The sequence below is a fragment of the Mercenaria mercenaria genome, chromosome 10 (genome assembly GCF_021730395.1).
Source record: "Mercenaria mercenaria strain notata chromosome 10, MADL_Memer_1, whole genome shotgun sequence".
Classification (NCBI taxonomy): Eukaryota; Metazoa; Mollusca; class Bivalvia; order Venerida; family Veneridae; genus Mercenaria; species Mercenaria mercenaria.
Window position 1 is genome coordinate 63,135,816 of NC_069370.1, and position 7,379 is coordinate 63,143,194.

General features: G+C 34.5%; 1 long non-coding RNA gene across 2 annotated transcripts; it reads right to left on the reverse strand.

The window, feature by feature from the left end:
- Positions 1–3,485: 3,485 nt before the first annotated feature.
- LOC128559960 (uncharacterized) lies at positions 3,486–6,619 on the reverse strand. 2 transcript variants are annotated; one of them, XR_008372824.1, is made up of 3 exons: positions 6,595–6,619; positions 4,196–4,329; positions 3,486–3,643 (listed from the first exon to the last, which is right to left on the reverse strand). It is a non-coding gene; the product is annotated as an uncharacterized LOC128559960 (long non-coding RNA). The 2 variants fall into 2 exon arrangements; XR_008372823.1 differs by lacking the exon at positions 6,595–6,619 and adding an exon at positions 6,216–6,310.
- Positions 6,620–7,379: the final 760 nt, after the last annotated feature.

Here is a 7,379-nt window from a genome sequence, read left to right on the forward strand (position 1 = left end):
TGACAAAAGTTTTCATTGTTTTCTTCCATCAATAGCTAAGTTTGAAAATTTATGCCAGATTTTAAGTTTTGATCCGCAGTAGCAAACATGAAAAATTTCAGCATAATCGGTCACTCTTTGGTATCAAATCACTTTCATTTCCGAAAGCAGTATTTTCAGCTCAAAATCTTACACTCCTGACATAATAATAAGTCTAATATAACAGCTAAGTTCTTAGTTTCTGGTGCTTAATGCAACAAGTTTCTGTCACTTATAACTCTAAATATAAAAATAATTAACATGTAAGCATTATTTCTTGGCAGAATGTATTACTGAGGCTAAAACCATCAGTTTGTTTATATCAACCAATACTGAAGTTTAACTTTGTTAATTTTTGTAATAAAATATCAGCAAAACCATACTACTTTAACCAACAAACACCTTTGCAACAAATAATGAAAACAAACTGTTTTAACTGATCTCATTTCAAGAACAATGGTCATAACTTTTAAAGAAAGAACAAAATCTTACACTCCTGACTTAATAATAACGAAGTCTACTATTACAACTATATTCTTAGTTTACTCTAAATATAAAAGTCATTAACTTGTAAGCTATATTTCATGGCAAACTTTTTAACTGACGCTAAAACCATCAATTTGCTTATATCATCCAATATGAAAGTTTTAAATTTGTTACTTTTTGTAATAAAATATGAGCAAAACCATAGTATTTTTAACAACAAATACCTTTGCAACAAATAATGAAAACAAACTGTTTCACTGATCTCATTTCAAGAACAATGGTCATAACTTTAAAGAAAGAACAAAATCTTACACTCCTGACTTAAGGGCAAGTCCAAAGAATTCTGACATACTAATGTTTCTAATTTATATATAAAAACAGCATCTTTTACCAAAATTCTAAATTGCAAATCTTACACTTTGAGTCATTTTTTATATTTTTGTAAAGTAAGTCACCTTTTAGATAGAACAGCAATATATTTTCAGTGTTAAAAATAGCTGCAAGATATCTGCCACAATAACAAAGTTTAAAATACTCGAGATGACTTTCAAGTTAAAGTGTCACAGCATACAACAAACAAACTGAACACTGACAGGGCTCTCGTTTGCTTTTTGGAACAGGGTCCAGGGTCCAAAAATGGGGGGAATTTCGCATGATTTTTCAAAAAAATCCTTTGAGGGGGAATTTCAAACACAAAAAGAAATGCAAACAGATATAATCATGCTTTTCAATTTTGCTGACCCAAACCTGAATTCTGTTAATTATAAACTCTGCTGTATGAATTCTGCCAATTATAAACAACCTTATTCAGGCATCACACTTTGTATTTTTTTTTTCTGAGCTACTGAATTTTCGGAAACAATAAAATTTCAGGCCAACAAGTCCACTGCAAATCGCTTAGCACTGATGTTCTTGGACTCGAGGGGGAATTTTTTTGAATAGGGGGGAAAAAAACATTATTTTGAGGGGGAAATGGGGTCGATATTTGGCCCCAATTTTTGCCAACGAGAGCCCTGACTGAACGCGAAACATAAAACTGTCCAAAGTGTATCACTCCATAGTTTGTTCAGTCAGTTTGCACTGAGAACATCTGGCATCGAGATGAGCTCCTCGATTCATCCAAATCAGGACATATGGCAGGCGTTTTATGATACTAAAATGTGGCTATTTTACGTTTCTGACCTGAAATGATTGTACACTCTGGCTTGTTGTACAATCAGCATTATTACTGAGATCTGTATCTTGCGGTTCATTAGTAGCTGCTATGAGTTAAGATTTTATAACTTGAATTTTCATTGATAAGGCAAATAGTAAAACCACCTTGGACTTGTACTGAACAGCACAATTATCTGTAAACCTATGCAGGACCTTGATTTTGCATGGGCCAGGATTCTTCATGAGGTGGATACACAGCCGATCTGTGAAAGCATGGACAGCCTTAGAATTATGTACTAATTCATCTGAGAGAATAATAAGTGATTCCTTTATGATCACAGGATTCTCCACTGTACTATTTCGGCCATGCCTGACAACAAAATATTTTTTCTTGTAGGCAAGGTTCTGTTCCTTTTTCTGTTTTTTTTTTTATACTTTTCATTTGTCTCTCTCCTGGTGGGATCAGACTTTAATTTTTCTCTGAATTTTTTACATAAAAATTATTCACGATTCTTGATTCTCTTGTCCAGTGCATCATGATTTTTAGACAGTTTACTTTTCTTATTTATCTGAATATTGTTTATTGATCTGAAATTACAGGTAATGCAGGACATTACAAATTTGTAAATTATTTACTATACATATATAAATATAGTACAATTACCATTTAAATAATGGTACATCGTTGTGTTTTGTATTTAATTTCTCATGTAAATAGTAAATTGTTGATTTTATAATCAAAATATATTGATGTGCTCAGTCAAAAATGTGGAACATACACTTTAAATTTAAACATTTCATATATGTCAGGAGTGTAAGATTTAAACAAAGCCCTAATGTAGGTCTTTATATTAAAAATCCTAAAAAGACATGACTTCTGATGGTTTACATATTCAACATGGACCAATATAGCATTATCTTAAGCCATATATTGTTCTGTACCTACACAATGGTTTGATTTTTATAGCTTATGAACACAATTAATTTCATTTTGATATTAATACAAGCTTTTTAACATTTTAAAACATTTGTAACTTGTCTGAATCAGTATTAGTATAATATTTAGAAACATAAATTCTACTTACATTCATTTCATGCAGCCACTATACATGACAGTACCAAGCTTTCATAATGACATAATTCTTACACTCCTGACATATTTTTAAATTTTTTATACTTGACACCAGTCCTGTCAATCAAGTGTCATCAGTGAACTTACATGACCTTGCATGTGTAGCAGTCCACTCAGTTTCTTACAAAATGTACACATAAGTTGGTTCTTACAGTGTTTTTCAAAATTAGGGGTGTTAAATCACAAATCTTACACTCCTGACCATTTAGTAGTCCTGTTTTTGATAAGGTCCCCACACTCACACATATAAACATATTGGGTTCAGTAAAGGCAGTTTGCTTAAATACTCTTCTGAAAATGTTTATGTACAAATAAAATGCTATAAAACTAACAGTGCCATAACTGTATTGTTTTCTTTGATGACAAAGCCCTTTTTGCATTTTTTTTTCAATCAAGGGGTGCATAACTTCTTGGGCGCACAAAATGTCTTTAGTCACTCACAATATGCATGTATGTTCAACCAAAATTTAGTCAAGTGTCTGTATTTTTATATAAGGTAGACATTTAAAGGGTTCCTCTTCGTTTTTTTCTTCAATATTGCTATGAAGCAAGATGTACTTCAGAAATGTCACACTAAAATCTTACACTCCTGACAATTTTTGGCCTAAAAATCAAGGTAACTTTTTTATTATAAAAGATATCACTCTAAAATTTTGACACAATATATTCACCTACAAAACGCATTGTTCAATATGCAAATCTGTTTGTTTCCCCCAAGACATGAACAAAATATGAGCTTTATAAAAAATTAGCCATTTTTTTTGAAAGTGCCCTAATATCAATGGATGTGACCCTTCGTGTGACCGAACCAGGATCTTCTGTGTGACTGGAAGGCCTTCGGCCGAACAACATCTGAAATATGAGTCGAGCTAGTCATAATTTCTTAGAATGAATACTTAATCAGTTTACATGATTGTATGTATGTGCAAACTATATTTCAAAACAATCTGACTGCAAAGAAAGTGTGAAATGCTAAAAAGTGCCCCTCAAAGCAACTTTTCTATGAATATTTATATCACAGTCTCCTTTCCCCATACTGAAACTGTCATAATGTAATATAAAACCTCAAATTCAAGTCTTATGTAAGTAAAATGTGTCATAACAAACAGTCTGAATAACAAAACTATCAATCACAAAGCAGTCTGTCCAGTTTCCTTGCTTTACTGACTGCTAGATCTGAAGCAATGTTTACTATTTTCAGGTGAAATTAGCTACAATCAGAACTGAGTATTCACACTGGGAATACAGCTTACTGCATCAACAATTATGAACAAATTCCTGTCCAGTTTCATGGTAACTGATTATAAATGTTATCTCACTACCACACATGATTTAGAAAGTAGTCATTATGGCAAAACAAAGTACCTGATTTTGATTAAAAGCATCTAAAATGGAATTATTTACCCATTCACAACACCGAACAACTGTCTTCGGTCAAATCTGAGAAGCTGTAGACATATATGTACAAAGGCGGTCAATCCCCGTCTATGCGACAAACTTCACATTGTCCGAGCGCTCTCATTTCAGGTTTTTAGGTACTAAAAGTGTAAGAAATCCAACAGAATAAGTAAATATACAATTCAGGACCTCAGATATGATGATTTATGCTCAATTAAGCATTAAGGAAACCAATATGCAAGTCTAGTGTGTGAAAATCTGCCTGTTTTCCTTCAAAATCAACAAGGCAGTCTGAAAGACAGCTAAATCCCCCGCCACTGCTATGGATAGTGAAAGGGTAAAACCTTTGATTTTAGCTGTGACCTTGACCTTGAACTGACATGGCTGACTCGTGAATTCTGCACAACGTCTTGATGAGGTGATCATTTGACCAAAGTTTCATGAAAATCCTTCAAGGGGTTTAGGAGATACAGAGCTGAAACCTTTGACCTTCAGTTGTGACCTTGACCTTGAGTTGACATGGCTGACTCATGAGTTCTTGATGAGGTGATCATTTGACCCAAGTTTGATGAAAATCCTTCAAGGGGTTAAGGAGATACAGAGTGAACACCAAATGGAAGGCTCAAACTTTCGACCCTTAGTTGTGACCTTGACCTTGAGCTGGCATGGTTGACTCATAATTTCTGCACATCGTTCTGATGAGGTAATCATTTGACCCAAGTTTTATAAAATTCCTTCAAGGGGTTTAGAAGATATAGAGCGGACACGAAATGAAAGGCTCAAACCTTTGACCTTCAGTTGTGACCTTGACCTTGAGCCGACATGGCTGACTCATAAGTTCTACAAATCGCCTTGATGAGGTGATCATTTGACCCAAGTTTGATGAAAATCCTTCAAGGGGTTTAAGAGATATAGAGCGGACACAAAATGGAAGGTTCAAACCTTTGACCCTAAGTTGTGACCTTGACCTTGAGCTGGCATGACTGACTCATGGGTTCTGCACATCGTCTTGATGAGGTGATCATTTGACCCAAGTTTTATAAAATTCCTTCAAGGGGTTTAAGAGATATAGAGCGGACACAAAATGGAAGGCTCAAACCTTTGACCTTGAGTTGTGACCTTGACCTTGAGCTGGCATGGCTGACTCATGGGTTCTGCACATCGTCTTGATGAGGTGATCATTTGACCCAAGTTTTATAAAATTCCTTCAAGGGGTTTAGGAGATATAGAGCGGACACAAAATGGAAGGCTCAAACCTTTGACCTTGAGTTGTGACCTTGACCTTGAACCGACAAGTCTGACTCATGGGTTCTGCACATCGTCTTGATGAGGTGATCATTTGACCCAAGTTTCATGAAAATCCTTCAAGGGGTTTAGGAGATATGGACCGGACACGATTTTGTTACGGACGGAAGGACGGAAAGACGGAAGGACGGACGGAAAGACGGACGGACGGAAGGACGGACGGAAAGACGGACGGACGGAAGGACGGACGGACGGAAGGACGGACGCAGACCATTCCTATAATCCCTCCGCCACGGCGGGGGATTAATTAAAATATGCCAATTTCAGGCCTAATCTGTCCAATTTTCAAGCCTAATCTGTCCAATTTTCAAGCCCTTGAACTGATTTTTCTTGCACAGATTATGATTACACATATTTCACTATTCAGACTGTGTGTACTGTGTAAATTCAAGTAACCAAAAGAGCAATTTTATGTAAACAAGAATAGAAAAAAATACATATCTGACTTCAGGTCAGATTTCTTCAGTCGCAGCTCAAATTTCTAAAAAATCAAAAAATATCACATCGCGGCATTTGTAATACCCCATTTTGTTTTCCGCATACCGGTTTCAAACAAAGAACTTATAAAAATGCATTTCATGCCTGAAAACCTGCAAAATTAGAAAAAATCCAGAAATATGTAAACTGAAAGTAGGATTTTTCTCAAGTTTCAAGTGCATGTATAATTTTTATCCAAATTGAAGCAATTTCAGCAAATGTAATGATTAATCTAAATATTTACCAGATTTCTATGCCTACCAGCCATTCACTGTCAAAATTTCAGCCATGTAGATTGAAAAATAACAAAAATATTGACAATTTACTTTCTGACATTTTATTTTTACTATATGTTCTATATAGGCACTGGACACTATGGCAATTTTGCATGCATTCCAACCCCTTTAAAAATACCTGAACTCAACAGAACTATCCAAGAGAAAAAATTCCAGCCACAGTAAACATTGGGTTGACCGGCTCTTTTTTCCACCATTTTGAACCAAATCACATGCGTATGAAGAATACTCTCTAGATGGCCGCAAACAGACAAAACAGGCCCTATCAAAAAGTCATGTTATGCATATTCTGACATTTTCATTCTGTCAAATTGTACATGTACCTACTATTTCATATCTCCTCTATTAAATCATGCCATTTATTGCAGGTCTTTCACTCAAAAATTCACCAATATTCACCATCAAACAGAGGAACTATTTTCCACGTAACCACTTCCGTATTGTGGTCAACCAATGGCAAATAACTGTGGTCTTGTGCCAGCTTCGTTATTTTGATGGATTAGCTAAAGAAAGGCGATTGCCATTCCTATTGACTAACACAACCACTTACTCCTATTGGAAAAATTACTGTTGTAAAATCATTGTTAGTTCCTCTCTTTACAAATTTGTTTATAATTTTGCCAACACCACCTAAAATGTTTATGGATAATTTAAACAAATTGTTATATGACTTTGTATGGAATGGCCCATATAAAATAAAGTGCTCTGTTGTTGTCAAGAATTATGAAGAAGGAGGGCTAAAAATGGTGGATATTTATAAATATGAACATAGTATGAAAATGTCATGGATAAGAAAAGCTTTTAATGGAACTGGAAAGTGTTGTTAAAATCAATATTTGACTTACATAGAATTGTTAATCTTGGAAATTTGTATTGCGAAAATATAATGAAAAGGCTAGGAAACAAATTCTGGTGTGATGTGTTAAGAAGTTTTATCTCTTATATGGATAAGATGCCTGTTGAAACTGTAGATGAACTTCTTGCAATGCCATTATATTATAACTGCTGTTTTAAAATTGGTAACAAAGGTGTATTTGATAAAAGTATGTTTGATAGAGGTTTTAGATTTGTTAAAGATTTAATATCAGACACAGGTGAATTTGTAGATATAT